Source organism: Arctopsyche grandis, chromosome 10, assembly GCF_051622035.1.
Source record: "Arctopsyche grandis isolate Sample6627 chromosome 10, ASM5162203v2, whole genome shotgun sequence".
Classification (NCBI taxonomy): Eukaryota; Metazoa; Arthropoda; class Insecta; order Trichoptera; family Hydropsychidae; genus Arctopsyche; species Arctopsyche grandis.
In genome coordinates, this window is record NC_135364.1 from 1,464,725 (window position 1) to 1,488,015 (window position 23,291).

The 23,291-nt window shown below is 33.3% G+C and overlaps 1 protein-coding gene across 1 annotated transcript in view; it reads left to right on the plus strand.

Annotated features, from left to right (window-relative positions):
* The window catches only part of LOC143918254 (lachesin-like), a 68,819-nt gene that overhangs the window by 31,513 nt on the left and 14,015 nt on the right, over positions 1-23,291 (plus strand). The gene's annotated exons all lie outside the window — the stretch shown is intronic.

A 23,291-nucleotide genomic window follows, 5' to 3' on the forward strand; every position in this document is an offset into this window, starting at 1 on the left:
ATGGATATTCATAGGTGTATTTATTCGATTATACATACACATTTTTATTTTAGGATTTTTTTATCTGTCATATAAAGGCAAATGTTTGCCTGCTAAACTAAAAATCTGTAGTTTTTAATCATTTCGGTCAAGAAATACAAAATTGTTCGTGCGTCATTATTTAGCGGTCGGTAGAATTTGACTTTCATTCTTTGATAGTTTTGAGTTCGTGTTTCGTATTTTGAAATATATACATTAATAAAATTTAATATTAAAAAAAGTAAGTTGTTGATATTATTAATTTATTTATGGAATAAGTATATTTTATATTTTTTAGACGATAAAAGTAATTGTAAACGTCATTTTATGGACAGCAAAACTTACAGTAATATTATTAAAGACCTCGCGTTGAATTATATTGTAATAGTATTATATTGTTAAATAAGAAACAATATAATAACATAAACTATTTTACGTCCAATGTTACAATACATTGCACGAATGCAACAACAAGCTTGGTTCTCGTAAGTCTCACGCTACATGATCGACTTTATAGTTATATGTACTAGTGGTTTTACCCGGCTTCGCTCGGTATTTATTATATAAACCAATAAAACAGGGTTAATCTTATAGTAAAAATTTATTTGTATTGTTACGCACGCCGCGGATTAAGCGAATAGAATCCTAGAGACTATGTGACCGTTCAAGGGTTATCTGTTAACGGATTAACTAAGTGCTTGCACTTAGGACCAAGGGATGTCTGTTAACGGATTAACTAAGTGCTTGCACTTACTTCCAGTATTATATCTGGACTCTAAGTGCATTTAGGCTAAACAATGACCGTTATTAGGCCTTTCTCTGAATCGGTACGGGGAGACCCAATGTCGTGGAAATACATATCCGAATACGTGACTATACAACAGGTATACAGATTATACGTCCTGAGAGATCTACCCTTTATAAGGCGGTACGTAGGCGATATCAGGTCATTCTGGACTGAGCACTGCCAGTGTGTGTATCTCCTTGATCATCAATAAATGCTGTGAAACAACTAAGGCCTTTTAATTGGATCCTCCACCCACCCCTACGTAACAGTATTTTATTAAATTTATCGAATTAAAGAATCGAAAAAAAAATTTAATGACAGCCAATCAGAAATGAATGTTTTTTATACACATATATATATATATATATATATATATATATATATATATATATATATATATATATATATATATATATATATATATATATATATATATATATATATATATATATATATATATGTATAAAAAAAAAGTGAACTGGAAGCGAAAACATAGTCCTGATCTGGAACTGAAACAGGAATCTGGATTTGGAACTGAAAAACTAATCCGGATCTGGAACTGAAATAGGAATTCAGTTTTAGAACTGAAAAAAGATTCCAGATCCGGAACTGAAAATGGAATCGGGATCCGGAATTGAAACAGGAATCTGGATTTGGAACTGAAAAACTAATCAGGATCTGGAACTGAAATAGGAATCCAGTTTGAGAACTGAAAAAAGATTCCAGATCCGGAACTGAAAATGAAATCGGGATCCGGAATTGAAACAGGAATTCGGATCTGGAACTGAAACAGGAATCAGGATCTGGAACTGAAACCAACCGGGATGTTGGACTGAAACAGTAATGGGGATCTGGAACTGAAACAGTAATCGGAATCCGGAATTGAATAGCATCCGGATTCGGAACTGAAACTGGAATCGGGATCCGGAACTGAACCAGTAATTGGTATCCGGAACTGAACCAGTAATTGGTATCCGGAACTGAACCAGTAATCGAGATCCGGAACTGAAAAAAGAGTTGGAATCCGAAACTGAAACAGAAATCGGGATCTGGAACTGAAACAGTAATCGGGATCCAGAATTTAAAACGGCATCTGGATCCGGAAATAATAAAAGAAACGAATCCGGAAATGATAGAAGAACTGAAAATAATCCGGAAACAGAATTGATTTGTTTTCGATGTTTCCAACCAACATTAAATTTTCACATATGTATGTACTTACAAAGTTTCTTTCGAAATTATATATTAGATAATTCTTTTAAAAATGTATGTTTTTTTTTTATAAATAAAGATTCTTCACCCACGGTGTAGATATTTATAATGATGAAAAACATCAACACACTTTCAAGTTAGTATGCCGTCGCAATTAAGCTCGAAGCATTCACAGAGCAAGAAGCGATTTCGTCAAACGAAATTCGTTATTCATGGAAGCGGAAGAAAAGGCCCGTGCCGGTCGTTCCGGGGTTAGGACTTGCGCAGGTCACATTCGGGGGTCCTCGAATGAAAGATAATCTTTTATTCAATGCCTAAATTAAATCCTGAGGGTATATCTGAATTCGGTCCTTTTGCCCTTTGGCCCGAGCTCGCACGTCTCGTCTCACCTCAAACTCAAAGCATGAAAGAGTCCTTAAGGGTGGGGGTAGTTCCCCGCGGAAGGGCCGGGATGAAGCGACCTCCTGATGAGGATCGGCAGTCACGCGAGGGTCAATAAAGTCGACAAAGTAATCCCCGATCGGAATTAATTGTCGACAAGGTGATAGAGATTCCCATATACGCACATGTATGTACATATGTAGGTACATATGTACATGTGTATGGTACGTGATTTACACTTTCTTGATTATCACCATGACGGTTTTATAACAGCTTAGAAACAGGATCACGTGTACATAAAAGGAAGTTGTTACAATGCGATGGTAATTAGTTTTAATAATAATATAATAAACATAATGAAGCGAATCTTCTTATGTCAGTTTTTTGGGTTTGTTACATGCTCATTTCGATTTCGGTGTTTGACGTACGAAAGACGAAATATTCATTGGGTCGCGCTGATGGCATTTCGATGTGCATTGGTGATTGGCAAATATTAAATTTGAGTTGGATCTTTCTGGCAAGTTTAACAAGGCAAAAGTCGAGACAAGAGTATCAGGATCACAAGACGAGTGGAGATGTATATTGGGGATCTGAAATAGTTCGCATAAGTGCGAGCAGTACTCGCGGCAAAATATATGCGTGCGAAAGAGACATCCATACGTTCGAAGTCGATACAAGTTCGAGTGAGCATGCGGTCAAACAGTCGCGGATTTCGTCGAGACGAAACATAGTGAAATCGAAATGAGCATACAAGATGTCAAGAGCGAGATAAATAATGAAGAGCGCATCACTCTATCTCACTCGTTCGCATACCGAAACATACGAGCGATGATAAAAAGTATTTACGGCTCAAATTAGTACGTACTTTCAGATAAAATAAAATATTGAGATTGAAAACCAACCCTTGCAAACGCAGTGAAATATATAATAGAACTGGTCATATAAATTCAAGATAGCTCGAGAAACAAATGTGCAAAAAATATATTTTCAACTTTTAAAATTCTCTAGATAATTAATTATAAGTATTTCAAAGCAATAAAAATCACAAGCAATAGAAAAAACATGTGACTATTGATTCCAATATTTTCTTTTGACACAGCAATATTAGATGTTGAGTAAAATATTGCAAAAACCAAAAATCGCACTTATTTTTTAACGCTTATGTATATCTCATAAACGAGAAGAAACTAACAAAAATCATTGTCATATTCGAATGTAGTCAGTCAAATTTAGTTTCTTTACAATAAATAGAATTCACCTTAATTAATTTTCAAAATTAAAATTGAATGTCATATACATTATTTTATTTTTTGTATATTATATTTATACTTGTATAAGAACATACAGTGTTTGGCTGTACGTCAAAATATTCCCGTAGCAAATTTTAATAAGCCTGTTGTAATATAATTCATTTTAATAAAGCAACAAACAAGCAACTACTTGTTTGAGTAAGAATATAACATTATTAAGAATTTTTTAACACGAAAAAAAATTATACAGAAGGCTCAAAAGCAAATACCGGCAAATATCGTTTCGGGGCAATGAAGACGGACGGACATTTTATTGAACGGAACGGATATACGAGCCGGATAGACGGACGTCCGGAAAATCGGAAAATTCGACGGCCGATCGGAATATTTGGAAAATCTTCTCCTTATTTATTTTCATTGTATTTTTCCGTTAATAAAAATACCTTAACGCTTCACGGAGCGCCGTTTCTAAGCGACGTTAAAACGGCGAAATAAACGATTATCGTTCAATAATATTTAACCGGGAATTGAAATTTTCATTTAACCTTCGAGTAAATATTGCCATTATGATTAAAAATTCTCGAGAATGGTCTGGTAAATTTTTAGAAAATGTTTTCGAGATTTTCCGTCGAGACAAATGCGCAATAATCTCGAAATCCCAGCACTAAGCAAACGTTTGAAACGTTTGAAATCGATGTTAAGAGGGACGAGCACTCAAATAAACACCTCAGATTTCCAAAGAAATGCGAAAGAAAATAGAGCGGGATAGACTTATGCAAATTTGAATTTGTATCCATCGATAAACGAGTGCTTCGCGGAAAATCCGATCGGAAAATTTTTCAATAAATCGAGAGTCAAAGTCGAGACTTTTACCCATTTCTTTTTTTAAGCCGCGAAAAAATGACGACACACTCAATGACGTGTGTAAGTATAATGCGTATTTTTATAAAAGTTTTTATATACGTATGTATGTATGTATAGATCCTCCCTCTGGAAATGTAACGTCGAAAAAGGGGTGAGTTGTGTCAAAAACTGACAGTTATATTTTATTGATCTATGGCTAAATTTACTTCAACTCCAGTTCCCTAGAGGACATACACGAAAATGATTGAAAAATGTTATTGGGCTTGGAGATTAATGTTTTTTCTATTGATATAATAGCACCATTCTTTGAAATCGGCCGATTTCCTTTCGGAATTTAGAACACTTTTATCTAAATTCCATACACTACGGGCTCTTAACCGATGACTTCGAATTTAATTAGGTCCGATACTGATAATTGTAAAAAAAATTAATTCAACTTACCTCGAACTTAAATCTAGCAATTCCCTTTATTTTGACTTGGTCACAGAATTAGACCATGCAATTGGTTTTGCAACTTTTCTTTCTTATATAAGCTTTATTGAAGATCATTTACTAGAAATTATCTTTTAAGCAGCAAATTGGATTTGAACTCACAAACTTTTGGATATTTTTTGCGTTTCAGAGTAGAAGTCTATTCTCGGCTTTTAAAATGAATTATAGAAGCTTTCATTCTCTTCAAAATGACATAGATATACATACATACATGTACTTGTATGTACATATATACAAATCAGGATACTCAACAAAGTACAAACTCAAAGCCCTTAGATGTCTAATATAACATGCGTGTTGCCTCGTCAAATATAATACAACAGTTTAATATTCTTATTCGAGATAAACAGAAACTGTCTTCTCATTATCTCAAATCATTAAAAAACATGTGTTATATTGTATTTTATGCATTTAAGAGCTTTATTCGGAAAATAAATCTGTTGTTTGCATCTAACTTTCAAAGATGTTCATACAACAAAAAATATTGAAAAATCTAGATATATTTTAACAAAATTATTAAAACCATGACAAAAGTTGAACAATAATGATAATGATAAAGTTCAAAATATGTCAAGATATAAATACGTATAATTATCATTTCTTTCAGCCACTTTAAGTCACTTTGATTGACTGCCGAAAATGTTTGTCAGTCTGACGGATCGGTGAAACGAAAATCGTCAAAAGCAAAGAAGCCTTTTTCTATTTTCCGGAAATGAAGTGTTCTTTATAATTCCGACCTGTCAAATCGGACGAAATACGATAATAATACACGCGAAACCATTTCTAACGATTCGGCAAAAATCTATATCTATATTTTATATACGTGTAGAAGTAATATTACTTGAGTTTAGTTTTCCAGGCCAATTACGTAGGAACGAGTGTATCACTCTAAATTCAAATGTAATTAAATAAAATATTTCGTATTTCATTTGCGGAGATTTGTCAGAAAGTTTCCTCCCTTCCATCGAGAGTTTCGTAATTCGATTTAACCGCGACAAAGTTGTACCAAATTTACAACTCTTTTTATTGATGTAATTAACTTCATATTCCACAGAATAATTTTTTCCTGAAATGCGCTCGTAAATGTACCCGTCCATCATGATAATGTAGTATATAATATATCTGTACTAAGCCCTGTTATGTTTCTGTCTACGATCCGGTAACAGCATCAGAATTTATTTTTGTACCATACATATGAAGAAATCGTCGCAAAAACTGCTTTTCTATAGTGAAAGCTATTACCAGGGTGTAGCCTGACACTCTTAAGTAAATTTGTAAAAATTGTATAAATAAAGCAGTACAAACAAGCACTACAATCCAATTCATTCGCAGCCAGGCCCTTTTGTATTTTTGGCTTATTAGCTAGAGGCGTATTGTTAATCAGGTCAATAATTGCCCATAAAATAAATAATTGAATGCATTAAGGCCAACCAGATGGATACATTCGGCATAATGGTAACTGGCACTTATCGAGACGAACAAAGGAAATCGCTCCTCGATCGCATAATGGAAGAATCTACAAAAGACGTATAAGGGCTGGAGATGTTGGACGGAGGGGTTGGAAGATGGGAGGGGGTGGCTGTGGGCGGTTTTCGGTACCTAAGGGATGCGTGTAAGACTTCTCGAAACTGACTGAAACAACGGCGAGCAACTCGCTGTCCGACTAATGAAAATAAACGGGATTTATTTGTGAACCGGAACCGAATAGCGATGACGAGGGTACGTACCTTTGGCTGAAAACAAAAAAAAAATACACGGACCCTGAAAAAAGTGTCGGGTAAGTAACGGGTTCCCCAGGGTTGACACTAGTTCGGTGGCAACCCTTGAATACTGCATGGCTTCCCATCAGACGGACTTGTTTGCTACGGGTAGTGAGTACCTTGCGGGAATAATAATGAGGCCGGTCGAATTAGTGCCGGAAAATGGGAGGTTTTCCGGTCGATTTCCGGAAAATTCGTCTGTGAACGGATTCGGTGCAATATTATATATTTGCTTTGGGTATTGGTTTCGGGGAAATATGCGCTTTATTGCGTTTTTAACATACTATTTGGCTTTGATTTTTTCATTGAAATATTGTATTTATTTAATTTTTCGCAATAAAACCAAATTTTTGTGAGTCATCACGCCAACAAATTTCAAAGAGTGTATATGTCAGTGATTCATGATTTTATAACATTAAAATTTATTAATACTTATTTAATATAAGATATTTCAAGTACATACATATATAGGGTAATATAATTATTAAATTATTCAACGAAATTGTTATCGCTTACCGTACTTTAAATGTTAAATTTTAATAATATATAAATTCAATTTAAATTTTTAATTTCAACCAACGAACAATGAAAGTTTAAATTAAATTTACCGGTTCTGACTAAACGATTCTTATGTTTAATCTTCTTAAAAAGACCAGTATACAAATTTTCAAGTACAAAGTAATTGAAATCTAATACATTTTAAGTATCTATTTATTAATTTTGAAATTATTCCAAATGGGCATAAGCAGTTTGATAGCAATTATATGTAGATACTATCTACTATTGAAATTAAACATCAATAATTTTAAATTATGCTACAATAATTTACTAAAAATACAACAATAATAATTCTAATGTAAATATATAGTATTAATAATTTATGTAACATAAAATTGATCATTTTGTGTAATTAAAATTGAATACATAAATACAAGATAGTTTGTTACAATATTTCTCATATAAAACCATAATGTACTATATCTAAATCTGTATTACAATTATATATGTAAATCAATCGCTAAATTTTATGCATACATGCAACATTCTAGTCGAGCATATCTGAGCTTCTCCTGGCATTACTTAAGCGAAAGTTAAAAGGAAAACCTTCAAAGTACCAATTTGGAAACTCGTCTACGGCTTAAATTAGGATTATATTACCGAACTGTACTGTTTAATATTGAAAATTGTGAAACAATTGCAAATGCAAGGGCAAATGCATTTAATAGCTTAATATGCCATATTTTTTGCCAAATAATATTGCCAAATTTCTTCCAAGTCAAACCGGAACCCACCCACTCAAAAAAATTAGACCACTTAGTTTTTATTTTGGCAACAATTGAAATCATAGTTTTCGATGCATTGTAGAATACTTTCAACTAACTAAATCTATAGAAGGTCTATTTATTTCATTAGTCCATTGAATCTACATTAACGATACACATTTTTCTACAGCTATTTTCCCATTCGAATTTGGGTATCGTAATTCTCTTTTTTATAAATATATATTTGATTCAAAAAATTTATTGAACAAATACATATGTCATTTGTTATAATATTTTTCATATTTAAATATTCAACTGTTTTTTCAATATCTTAATAAAAATTACCATTCTGGTAATTTTTCCAAGCTCATCCAGGAAAACGCAATATTTTTTTAATGTTTCAAATAATCTGTTTATTAAAACTTTGCTACTTCTTTATTGAATCCATCAATTTTTCCCTTTGAAATTGCTGAAAAAGTATGCATAATAGAAATATTTGAAAACTGGGACTGTTGGATGACACGAGGCTTAAAACCGGTAACAATCTCGACTAATCGGGACGCCTGGCAACCCTAGCCATAGCCCATGCGATGATGTTTTTTTATTTTTAAATGCTTTTTATTATTACTAAATTATGTTCACATTACATCTTATGTCTATTTTAATAGCTACTGATCTTCTGATCATTTTATATTTTACAATTTTAATTTAATTTTGTTAGTAATCATAGTATTATATTATTCTAATGTTAATGTACAGCATCATAGAAAAAAGAGCTCAAAAACCTATTTACAATAATTCTTATAAATGCTCATAATACATATATACATAATATTAATTAAAGTCTCTCTAAAGTCGATGACCTAAAGCAGATTGTGTTTTGGTAATCTGTGTTAAGACATTTTGTTGCAATCACCGAGACTCTTCACAAGTGTGTCAGTATGGTTATTCGTGATTCTGTCATATAATCTACTGGTTAGTTTGTTAGTAATGTCTGTAACAAACGGAATATTATTTATGGCAGGCAGTTTTTTCAAGTTAGTATATATGGGTGTATTATAAAATATTTTTAGGGATTAATTTTGTATTATTTGGAGCTTGGAAAGGTTAGTATTCGAGGCGTTATTCCATGCAGGTGAAGCATAGGTTAATAATCATAGTATTATATTATTCTAATGTTAATGTACAGCATAATAGAAAAAAGAGCTCAAAAACCTATTTACTTATAAGTGCTGATAATACATCTAATACATAATATTAAATAAAGACTCTCTATAGTCGATGACCTTAAGCATGCGATGATATTTCATCGTGCACAACACTATGTAGTAAATCAATAATCTTACATACTGATATTAACAAATCTATAAATAATATATGTATGTATGTAGATGAAAAAAAGTACGCATAGCGTGAATTCTTCGCTGAGGAAAACTTTTTTTTATTCCCGCCTTTTTTTAATTCAATGACGCATTGTGAATCAAAGGAGGATTTCGGCCATAAATCGAGCTTTTCCGAATGAATAAATGTCAAAGATGACGCCAGAAACACGTCCGGGTCACTTCTCAGCGGTGTAAACAGAGCTTCGGCTCCATTCTTCCTTTCGGAAAAACCTTTTTAAAAGAAAAACCCTCCCCGACGGAAAATCGCGTTCTCATACAAACACACACACACACACTCGCACGGTATAAATTCTGTTAAAAGTGTACACGCTATCATATCCGAGAGCTTTCTTCTTTTGCACTCACGTCGAAAAGTTTCCCCTTTTGAAGCGGCGAAGGTCCGAGGAGGAGTTAATCCGTTCATTCACGGAGGGAATGTGGGAGGGTGGGTGGGTTTAAGGGAGGGGTGGTATCCAATCGACGCCTCTCAAGAATAACAGGGGCGCCGTTTTAATTAACGGCGTCGCGGTCTTGGAACACTTTGTTCCCCATCGGGAATAAAAGAAGACCGCCATTGAATCCTCCCCCCCTCGAAACCCCCATTGTCGTATAGATAATTATATCGATTAGGGTGCCACAATGGGATTTCGAACCGGTGTAGGAAGGGCTCAAATTCTAATTTCGATTTGATTGTCGCTTTGTCTTTTGCTCTTGGAACCACCCTATCTACCCACAGCCTCCCCCACTGGTTCCGGGACCCTTCGTCGGATCCCCGGGGGGTGTGCTGGGAGTCCCCGAGATTTATCTGAGGTTTTTGGGGTAACCGCAAGTCCAAACAAGCCGCTAGCCAAACCTGAAAACCCACTGAACTACAGTGAGAGCGAAAACTATCCCTTACCTTGTCTCCTCCCGTCTCCATTTTTAGAAATCCTTTGCGCAAATATAGACAATAGAAATTGATTTACGTTTTTTTTCGTGTGCGTTGAATTACAATCATAAAACAAGATTTTGCCGAATTATTTTATAGTCGTAATAAAGCACCTGATCGTACTTAATGTGTCTGAATTTAATTGAATTACAATAAATGAAGTTAAGCTTTGAAATTAAGCGTTAATACCTTTTATATGTCTATTAATTTATATGGATATTCGGACATGTAATCGGATTTCAATACGGATTTATGCTATTTGCTATACATACATATATGTTATTTTATTCATTTATATATATTGTACTCCTCTTTACCATATGTAGACTAATTATTTGGGTAATATAAACTATTTATTCACGTATAATATATTATTAATAAATATATTATACGTGAATAATAATGGATGAAAATCTTTCGCGGGCCATAGATTAGTGACCACTGATATACATAGAGTCAGTACAATATTATATAATCAGTGGCGGCTCGTGGCATTAAAAACAGGTGAGGCACGAAGAGGCTAAAGCCCCCCCCCCCCCCTCCTATACATATTTATTTTTTCCCGAAAAATGAACTAAACATATTTGTAGTATCAATGTATGCAATGAAGATAACTTTTCTTAACAAATTATCGACGTCGTTCATTGTGTGTTCTAAAAAAGGAAAAATAAAATTAAAAAATATTTGATGACTAAAAGAAAGGACTTTCATATTGTGATTGAAAATTTCAGCATACCTCTCAAAATACATACACAAAATACACAAAATACAGTTGAAATGTCGAAAAACATGTGTATTTTTCGAATCGTATAGAAAATATGGACGACCGGAGCTGGCATATTCTGCCCCAAAGAGAATTTTACGCAGTCTACTAAAAGTGACCCTCTGTAAAAGTAAATACGGATCATTTTTCTCTGCCTCGACTGATATTATCTACACACAGGACCACTCGCAAGTGCCAGAGTAGTAGGCAAACCGAAGCTGGCGAACACGGGACCACGGCAGATAAATGACTGCCCCGAACTGAACTATCAACCGGTTAAACTCATTGCGTAGTGAGCGTAATAAAGAAACACTTATTGACTCTTGAAGGGTCACCAACAAAATACAAAAAGATATTTTATTTTTTAGTTAACCTTTGAAGGACGGAGCGTCAAGATCGAACGAGTGTCCCTAACCGGGGTCGAGTAAGACTCCAGTATTTTTTAATCAAAATACAGCTTTTCCCAATACAAATGGGTACAATATATATTTTATTAATCATATTATACATCAACGTAAAAAAGTCTTAGTCCTATAGCATGTTTTTGACTATTTTTGTATTAAAAAATAACGACAAGTATCAACACGCAAACGCGCATAGGTAAGGCTAACAGGCGACTGCGTGACTCAATAGCCACGCGCCAAAAGCGACGAAAACAATAACTTACGAAAATAAAGCTGTATCTTTCACTCGCATTGATTCATCGATCAACAAGAATATGCAAGCGAAGAGTCAAAGACATTGCTTATTGCTACCGCCTTTAAATCATACTTTGGAACGTAGAAATGTATAAATGTATTTTTTTACGATGTACCCCTTTTCTAAATCATACAAAATCTATTAAAATATTTTTTTTTGTAGTTCATTCTAAGAATACAATAAATATAGGGTGTATAGCTTTGTAAACCACATAGTTATTACGAAAAACGTAAAAATTGGGGCACTTGCATGCCCCACTTCGGTGAGGAAGGGTTAAGATTAATTTGTGTGGGACAGTGCCCCGGTTGCCCTTAAGATTTTATACCAATTGAATTATATTCTTAAAGACGAGCCGCCACTAATATTTCCTATTATATTCTATAATAAACTTTAAACGGTGATTACGAATTTGATTCAAGTATGTATACCTTTCCAAACCGTTGAAATATCAACGGGCACAACATTATAAGTCAATTTAAACATTGTATGTCATTATATGTCAATTTAAACAGACTGGCTGACGCTTTCCTAAGCGAAGGCCATTTAATATTTATTCAAAATCGATGAATATAAAAATACGCCAATCTGTACCGTTTACAATTTCGACATGCGTTTTAATAAATATTTTTAATAAATTCGTTTTTATGAATAAATTTTTTGCGTCGCGAGCCGCGGCGCCTATTTCATTCACCCGAGCAAATTCAAATGAATGAATAAATAAGCGAATCGTTTTTCCCGTTTGTACTGCGCCGCAGCGAAAGGGTCAAATTTAAATACAAAATTACTCGAATTCGGAATAAATACATCTGCAGCGGAGCGTAACTGATGCGAAAATAAACTCCCCAGCCCTATTATTCAAATCAATAATAATTAATTAACCCCCAAAGAAAGCCCTCTCGGTAGACCGATCACCAAATTGTCCAATTGAAAATCGAAGAAATTATTCGATTAATTAACCTTATTAGGTTACTATTCAAATAAAAAGGTTGACGTATCTAAAGACGGTCAACAATTATTTGCAGGAAAGTCTAAGACACTTTTTCTGTCGTTGTCGTTTCTCTTGTCTGCCAGAAGATCAGGCAACATAATACAACATACAGAAACGATAAAAATCTATTCATACTATACGGCAGTTCTCGGCCACAGCAGCTCACGTAACCAACAGGTTATATTCATAAAATACAGTACCACCCCCCCCCCCCCTACACCATTCATCTTTCTTATTATTTTACTTTATATCAAAGTTTTCCCATATCGGATTTCATTGTTCAAACGGTTCCTCTTCCAATTCTAAAAACAATGCTACTTACTATGCCACCACTATTTTAATATGATTTAACAATTTATAATCTATAAATTTGCACATTTACTAACATAGGTGTCACTCGAGGGTAAAATAAGAATGAAATAATATGATACAATATATCCCCCCCCCCCCCCCCACCACACCATTCCTCTCCTTTTTTTTATTTTTATTAATTCATTTCGAGATTAAAAGTTCCGCGTGTAGTTGAAATACCTTCACACACATTTGATTTTTGAAGTTTTGGCCTTATTTTACAGTAAATGTATGTAGATCGGATGTGAAACGAAATGCTATAACTTAGCCTCTAACGTTACGATGTGCATTCAGTGGAGGGGGAGGGGGAATATATCAAGACGAGAGACGATACAGAGACCGGGGAATGTGAATATAATATATTTTTCTACATTAACATCTTAAAAGTAACCCCTTCTATCGTGCGCAGCCTTTTTATATACAGACATATGTATATCTAACGATAAAGTTTTTTATAAATAACTAGTTGTTTTAACCGGCTTCGCTCAGTGTTTGTAATATAAACAGCTTAAACATGGCGAATCTAATAGTAAATATTCACTTGTATTTTTTTACTAGCCTCTTCTTAGCTCGCTTTCGTTTTTTCGTCTGATTTTGTCTGACGAAATTTGGGTTCTTATCCGACCGTTTTCAAACTTTGCCATTTTGCTCGGTTAGGTCATCAATATATGTATGTAGAAATCAAGTCCGCCATTAAGATGTAATAGACATGTTTGAAAATACTCCATTATTGTTCTCGGTGATTTATCCATGTTACAGTGAAAGCATATTTTAAGTCTAAATGTATTTTTAGTAGTGAAAATATATTTTCACCAATTCAAGCAGTGAAAATGTATCAAACAATGAATTTACAATGTTTAACTCTAACAACCCAATCTTAAATGAATAGGGCCAACCCTTACTTAGCCTAACCTATCCTAACCCTTAAATAATACCAATCCTAACAATCTAATCTTAAATGAATAAAACCAACCCTAAAAATGTTATGGTTATGATTACTGGTTATGATTTCAATGAAACGTCAGCGAAAATATATTTTTACTTGAAATATAATTTCACTGTGATATCCACACTGTTCCGATCGTTTTTTCCCTTTTCGCCATCCTCTCGTTAGGGCCTATAGGAAAATCCTAATAAATTACAATAGATGCGTTAAATGCGTATTGTACGTATTGCGGTATTGTACGTCTGTATTGTATTTTGGTCTCTATAGTGAAAAACTCTATAGTGAAAAAACTAGTAGCACGTGCGGACGTCTCAGGTCGTCCCCGAGTTGAAAGGAAGGCCGCACTCGCAGACTTTCCAGCAACAAAACTCGTCAACAAAGTTGTTCGCGAGTTGAGCGGTGCGGCCCGGCCCTTATGCCAGAATTTAATTGTTTAAACGCCTATGATCTTTTTTTGCAAACCTCTTGTTACTTTAGAAACGATTTGATCATGTGACAAAGTTTGGGTTCTTATCCGATCGTTTTCAAACTTTGCCATTTTGCTCGGTTTGGTCACCAATATAAGTGGAAATGTCGTCCGTCATTACGATGGTGAAAATTAATCGTAATAGACACGTTTGAAAATACTCCGTCTATCGTCCGAACTGATTTTTCAGACTGTTCGTCCAGTTTGTTCGTTTTAGCCTCTTCTTACTTTATATCCCTTTTCGCCGCCATCTCGCTATGTCAGATTTTAATCGTTAAAACGCCTATAACTCTTTCTTCTTTCACTCTATATTTTATAATTATTAAATTTATTTGAATCGAAAAAAAATAATACTCAACCATATCGAATCATTGTCATAGAAACTTTGATTTGTTTTCGATTACCAACAAACCTTACATACATACATACATAAAAAGTCTCTTTCGAAATTATTTATTTTATTTTTATTGTTACAAATCAATATACACTCGCCATTACAGATTTGCTCCAATGCGACGGGTGTACGTTAACGAAATACAGAATACATAAACAATCAGAAATTAGAAATACAGTAATACATACATATACAATCAGAATATATTGCATATAACAATTAATCAGAGATAATAACCATAGAGACATCTATGGATTGTTTTTAGATTTTTTTTTGTGTACAATTTTTATACATATAATAAATACGAAATTATAGAGATGTCTATAGAAATATCTATAGATTTCAGATTACTGTGTATAATTATTACAAATTATACACAGGCAGATTTTGTGACAACAGGATTAGATCTAATACCAATTTTCAGGAACCATTTCAGCAATGATCAGATAAAATTGGCAAACTCTGATAGAGAAACGATCGATTTGGAGTCACAAAACCCCCCAAATCTAACCAGCAGATGGCAAGGACTCGAACCTTTGACCTCAGTGGTGCTAAATATATACGCTACCACTAAGCCAATCTGCTGGCTTATATTAGATGATCCCAAAATTTCATTATATAACAGATTTTTTTGTTTGACAAAAGATTCTCAATTAAGAGTTCTGTCTGTCGTAGTGAATCTAACTGCGACAACTATCGCAAGAAAATACAAATGTATGTATGCGAATGGCCACCATTAACGGTGGGATGATCCCTCGAATGGACATTATTAATTGATGATTCCGTGCACGGATCCCGGAACATAAAGCGTTGCACGTACCTACGTAAGCTGTACGAACGACAAAAGGTTGCCGATCCCTGGCTCATTAGAACAATGGCCACGTAGTAAGGGAGAGCTCACAGTGCGCGAAATCGATTCTTCTCATAGTCGCCGAGTATTATCCGGGGGTAGAGGGGTGGGTATCGACAGTTGTAGAAGCGCTGGAACGCGCTACTTGATAACTTTTATGCAAATTCGCGACCCAAAGAGACTGACGAAATCTCGACACCATATTAAAACCCTCGAGGATCTCAACGTCTTTACTGGATTCGAAATTGGAAAGGTTCGGCGGTTTGAAATTTCGAAACAACCCCTCACTGTCTGGGTAAACACTCGAGTATCTCATTAAACCTTTTTGGCATTGTAATATTTCCGACTAATATTAATCTAAATTTTTAAATTCGTACTTGAAAATTTCATTTAAATTAATTTATTCGTAATGATTGCTTAAATATAATACGCGCAAGTAAAATGAACATTTTTTAATCTGAATGTATCCTTTTGTATGGTATTTAATAACTCCTTTTATACTTTCTAATCTGGATGTAATTTTCCATGATTCGTAGAAGAACATGTTATTATTACTTACCTCCTTTACGTTTCACATGGCTTTCGTGATAGTGGTCATTTTTATCTCTTATCCGATCGTTTTCATACTTTGCCATATTGCTCATTTTGGTCATCAATATACGTTAATGTATCGTCTGCCATTACGTTGGAGATAAAATATCGTATAGAATGCGTATCAAATATCCAGAATCTCGGGTACGGTGACATCTATGACGGTACGGCAAGCTACCATAATCTATCTTCAACCTTTTCGCCTTGATATGGCCATTTTAGATTTTAATTGCTTAAACGCCTATAATTCACTCTATATTTTATAAAATTTGCTCTATAGGTTCTCGTTATCTCTAATATTTAAATGTTTATAGTTTTAACTCTCATATGTACATATATATAAATTTCAAATTTGGCGTCTAGCTTCATGTAATGTAATACACGATATATGTATATTGATTTATGGCCAAATATGTCAAATCTGACATTTCACGGCTAAAAGTATATCTCTTCACGGAGTTTTATCTGCGAGATAAGTATTCAATAAGAAGTTATGTTGTATCTAATTGTTAATATGATTTACAATAAGCTTACATACATTTAGTTTTTTACAATAAGCTTACATACATACAATTAGTTCAACAGCTACCCATAACCTCAAATTTCATTGTTTATTTCTCCAAAACAAACTTTCTAACCAATACAAGCTTCATATATGTACACAGATCAATCAGTGATAGTTTTATTTTTAGTTATCAGCTGATTTAATTTATTTTTATTTTTAAATGCTTTTTATTATTACTAAATTATGTTCACAATACATCTTAAATCTATTTTAATAGCTACTTATCATTTTCTATTTTACAATTTTAATTTAATTTTGTTAGTAATAATAGAATTTAATTATTCTAATGTTAATGTACAGCATAATAGGAAAAAGAGCTCAAAAACCTATTTACAATTCTTATAAATGCTCATAATACATCTAATACATAATATAAATTAAAGACTGTCTAAAGTCGATGATCTAAAGCAGATTGTGTTTAGGTTATCTGTGTGTTACCTGAAGGGTATAGACATTTTGTTGTAATCACCGAGACTCTTCACCAGTGTGTTAGTATGGTTATTAGTGATTCTGTCATAGAATCTACTGGTTAGTTTGTTAGTAATGTCTGTAACTAACGGAATATTATTTATGGCATGCAGTTTTTTCAAGTTGGTATATTATATATTTTTTATGTAACAACATACATATTTCAAGAAACAATCAAATTTCTACGTGAAATTTTGTATACCGAATGAGGTTGGTAAATCAAGGGAAAAAATCTGTAAATTTTAATTGTATGTATGTATTGTAAATATTAATATTAATGTACATATAATATATTCTTGGATCATTCTATAAATATTTAAATTCATTTAAAGATTTCTATTAGAGATAAGAAAGAAAGTGGTTGAACGATTTATTGCACATAATATGAATAACTTTTACATCTACTCTTACACGTGTGTACATGTAATAAGTAAAGTCATCGATTTTACATTTGTTCACATGTAGGTAGTTGTGACCGATCTATAAATTTGCATCATTGGACTAATGTGATGTTTAAACTTTGAAATCAAATATTGAAATGAAATATTAACGCTACGTACGAATTGAAACGTATATTATCCAATTTAAATTTACGCATTGTCGTGTGATACGTTGCTAAAAGGTCAAAGTATACACTAACTATGTACGAAATTAAATAAGGGCGATAAACAGCAACAAATTAATGTGAAGTGTGTGTGCTCGCAAGGGACATGTTTGTTTTTCACGTATATAAATACAATAAAGGATTTACCTCGAAGTTTGTATTTTAAGCCTATACAAAGCGTCGGTTTACAAATCAAATATTTATTCGGCTAATAATACGTCATACACTGGCGAACATGCCCTGGACATTATTTAACTAAACACCGAGCTTTGCCCAGGTCGTGAAAAGTTGACATGCATAAGCGAGTATATTGTATGCAATATTGGACGTATATGAAACGAGAGCTACCCTTATGTACATACATTTTGTAATTATTTCAATATCTAGTGTGGAATAGCTTCCATCTCATATTTCTGCTTCGTCATTATTAGAACTTGAGACTTAGCCGGTCAGAGGTTTAAATTTTACAGTATCAATTTGTTATATATATGGTATAATAATATCTTGAGAATGACACTCTGTAATGGATGTATGGAGAAAATTAAGAACCTGCTTTTAGTACTCACAATAATTGTTTTTATATTTTGGATGTCTTTTCAAATGTGATGCTGCATATTTGGATGTGGTTAAATATGAGCTAAATTCTATTAAAATTGACTAGAGCTTATATTTATTTTTAAATATTTAATAATGCAGATATATATTTGTATAACTTGATTGTTTAATTATTCTGTTCGACACGAAAAATGGTTCAGAGACAAGATATGACTTTTCTTATAGATCTATGCCCAGTAAACACGAATCTGGTAATAAAAAATGTTGATTGGCTCGATATTTGGAGATATATGTATGTGTTTTTTTCTATATCTTGGTGTTGTTCGGTCGATATCTCAAAATCTGTCAATTTCCAGTTCAAAATGAATATTGGAATCTACAGTCGGATATTTTATCTTTCATTTGTAGTACTTTTCAACTTTCAAATCTCTCTAAGTAGTCGTCCAGTTCAAATCAAAAGTCAAAAGTACATATTTTCACTTGGAATTTTTTCCCACTGTTAATACTTATTTATATTGAGTATTTTCTATTAAAACATGTTTATTGGGATAGTGTTCTGGTCACACTATTTTTTGTTTTTGTTTAAAAGGGTTAACTGGAAGTGTGCTGAATTTTAAATCGGTAAAATTGCGATCTAAAAGCTCGTACTAGTATATACTCGTATTTACATGAATCTGAATAGAATTAATAGGGATTATATATAAAATTGTCTTTATATGAGAAATAAATAAAATTTCACTTAGAAAGATCATATTTCGACAATTCTTGTGGATTAATAACAAAAATTCTATTGATAACTGGCTTACCTCGATAAAATAAAAAAAAAATGATAAAAAAACGACAGCATTGTGATTTTAAAACATACTCAATTCATTGCTTTATGACCAGGCCCGGCCCGAGGGTATATTGCGTCCCTAGACAGGTTAATTTCAGCGCCCCCCCCCCCGCCCCTTAAACTTTTAAACAAAAACAAAAAATTAAATTTAAAATTTGTATTCAAAATAAGCACGTTTTATGTATAAAAATGAATAAAATAAAATAAAATACGGATAACTATGATTAAATTCGGTAATGAATACATTAATTTATATTCAACGATGAATTGAAGAAAATTCGTAAAACATCAGAGCTGTCAAAACTCAACTGTTATATTACAACTGGCGCACATTGTTGAAAGTGTATTTGCGCTTGTAAATATATAATCTACTAGTTGAATTGTATTCGAATCTGAATGACCTAACACGCCAATTGGAATATGTTGAAAGTGTATTTGCGCTTGTAAATATATAATCTACTAGTTGAATTGTATTCGAATCTGAATGACCTAACACGCCAATTGGAATATGTACATATATTACAACTGAAAATATACTTCAACCTTTGAGCCGGCTCTGTTTATTGAGTTTTTCTACAAATTCTCAAAGCACATGTCTATTTTTCGGGTACCATCTACATACATATATGCCATTTTTATCATCGATTCAAAACAAAAACATCTGCTACTTATTCTGTAGAATGTTTTATTCATTTCCTCCGTTATATATGTATGTAAATTGTGACCATATATGAATGTCTGCGTTTCATCAAAATACGTCTCTGATCTTTTGGATATAATTGGAATGTCTTTATCATCGTATGTATGTACATTCAAACTAAAATGAATTTGTATACGATTTTAATAGATACATATTATGTTCGATTCTTCATCAATTTGAATTAAAGAATTTGCTTCTAATCCAGGATTATCTGTTTGTAATGATTGTATTGGATGTTTTCAAGGACAGGTTGATGCTCGGCATTCCGCACAATGTTTTATACATTTCCTTCATGGTATATTTTTCGGAAAAGTCGGTATAAATGCGTATAACTGTGACGTTTTAACCGCGGACAAACCTTTGTCGTCCGGACAAGGAGTTAAAATGCGGTTTTTTGAGCACATGTGCGCTCCAAATTAAATTGCTCGCCATTTCGTTCCCACGCGAAACAATTAGCGACTTCCGGTCTTTAAGGGAGCTTTCCCTCTCGTAACGGTCCTGGGAAAAATCAGCCACCCTTTCGACGGGCGAGGGGGATGACGGGGCGAAATTAGAAAACCATCAGCCCTCCAGAGGGAGAGGGACGATTAAGGGTACCTCATTTGCAAATCGACATTAGATACATTTCGAGGGAGATTCAAAATGTTTTTGCGCTAACGATACCCCTATTTGCAGCATTAATTAACCGATTTCCGGGGATAACTGAATTAAGCGGATACGCTTAGCGCGGAGAGCCCTTTCACAAAGATATTCTCAGTTCGACTGTAAAGTGAACTAAGTTCCAAATTTATTCTATTACTTAGCCAACTGATGCAGTACTTGTATCATATGCTAGAGCGAAATCGAGGTAAAGCTATTTACATACATACACGGCATTTATGTATGTAGCAGAGAAATGTTATAATAATAGAAGTGCCTTTACGAATAAATAAATTGTGTCGATAATACGCGGCACGACTCCATAACTTCGGATTACAATAAGGGTCATAACATATTCACTACAGAAATTAAAATTTTATTTTGATTTGAAAAATCGAACAAGAGAAAACGTCCACTTCCGGTTGACAAATGCTTAGAAAATTTTATACATAGCTTTATATTAAGCTTAAACTTCTAGATAAGAAATTTCAGTTCAATAAACCAAAAGGTTCCTGAGAAAAATATAAAAAAACCTCGATTCTATAGAGAAAAATACTTCTTCCGGTTCAGATAAAAATATTAAAAAAATATTAGGGTATAAAATTTACACAAAGACACTCACACACACACATACTTTTTCTAGATCATGAAAACGTGATCAGTGATCGATCCCGAGTTCGAATCAGTCAAAATCATCTATTATACATACATTGTTGTACATAGATAAAGTAAAAATATGTAATTCATAATATGCAGAGCCAAGGAGAAGGGGGAAGGGGGGGAGAAAGTATAAATTCCCTGTCCAAAATGATAAGTGAAGCCTGCAGATTCCCGTTTGCCCAGTGGTGACGAATTCGTCGACAAAATTCGCTATAAACAGTCAAGTACTTATTATTTTATACACAATTATTATTTTGATTTTAACTCTTTTTTTTTACACGAATTTTCTCTCGTTCATATGTATTTTGCATATAAAATTAATTCAATAAAAAATGATTGCAACAAAATTGCAAATATATATTTTTTTAAATTTTCGTTAAATAATTTTATCTTTTTTAATTAAATTTATTAAATTGAGATATCTTCTACACTTTCATATTTTGGATTCTTAATTAGCCTAAGAGTTTGACCATCTATTTTTCCTTGGAATATACAAAAGGCACAGAGCTGCCTTTTCTTCGAATATATAATTTGAAGAGAGGATGTTTATTAAATACTTCTAAAAATTGTTTAAATTATGTAAATTTTCCGCCGTTGAAGCCCTCTATAATCTTTTATATTTAATGTGCGTAATTGAGACGCCTGCTTTTCATGCTAAAACTAGGTCGATTGTCAATTACCGATTAATAAATATATAGGTCGATTTTCCAGTTTCCAGTTTTTGTCGATTTTTTTGCGTGTTCTGGAAAATATTATTGACGTCGTCCGACGGCTAGAAAACCGCCCCGTTTCCTTTTCGGAAAAGCTCCGAAGAAAAGTGTTCGGACATCGGTCAAAGGTTAACAACAGTTTTGCTCTCGTCTCAGACCGCCGAGGAAGAAAAATAACGAAGCATTAGCGTCATCGCGCGAATGTCTTCTCGTTTGTGGGCTTTTCCGACCGCTTTTCCGGAAAAACGCCATTAGCGAGGCCGACCGAAAGGTGCGCAAATAATTATGATAGATTATCGGAGAGCCGACGCAAGATTTTCCTCCCACATATTATTAGAAACTATACCGAAACGTATTATTTCCCATTCATTCATTACCAAGAGCCAAACCCTGCTGTGACTTATTAAACATTACACACACATATGTACGTAATTTATAAACCTATTTACACTATAGACGATTGTCATAAGCTGCAGGAAGATTTGGATAGATTTGCTATACATTGTTTAAATAATGACCTTATTCTTAATCCAGAAAAATGTTATCAATTAAACAATTCAATTATAAATACATCATCTTCTATTAAGGATCTTGGTGTAATATTTAATAATAAACTCGATTTCTTTGAACATATTTCCTTCATTACTAATAAATCATATAAATCTCTTGGATTCTTACTCCGCTCAACAAAACCCTTTAATGATACTTATATACTTAAATTACTCTATTTTTCCCTTGTAAGGTCTCACCTTGAATTTGCCTCAATTATCTGGTCACCTTTTTATTTATCCCATATTAATTGTATTGAAAAACTCCAAATAAATAATTTATCAAATCCTTACGCTACCGTTTTCCTACCTACCCCCATACTACTGTTCCCGATATTTAAAAAATCCTACCCTTTAACAATCTTTCTGTCAGGCGACGAATCACTGATGCTATATTAAGCTCCTAAATGGTTTCCTTGATTTTTTCGATTTACCGAGTAAGGTTGGTTACAGGATCCCAGTTAGGTATTCTAGACACGTTGCACTCTTTTCACTTAATCCTTAATCAAAACCAAATGCCTAAAATATTCCTATCTACAGCGTGTTTATCGTACGCTTAACGGGGGGCTGAATCAGGTTGATCTATTCGTTATTTCATTACATCAATTCAGGACTGCCATCAG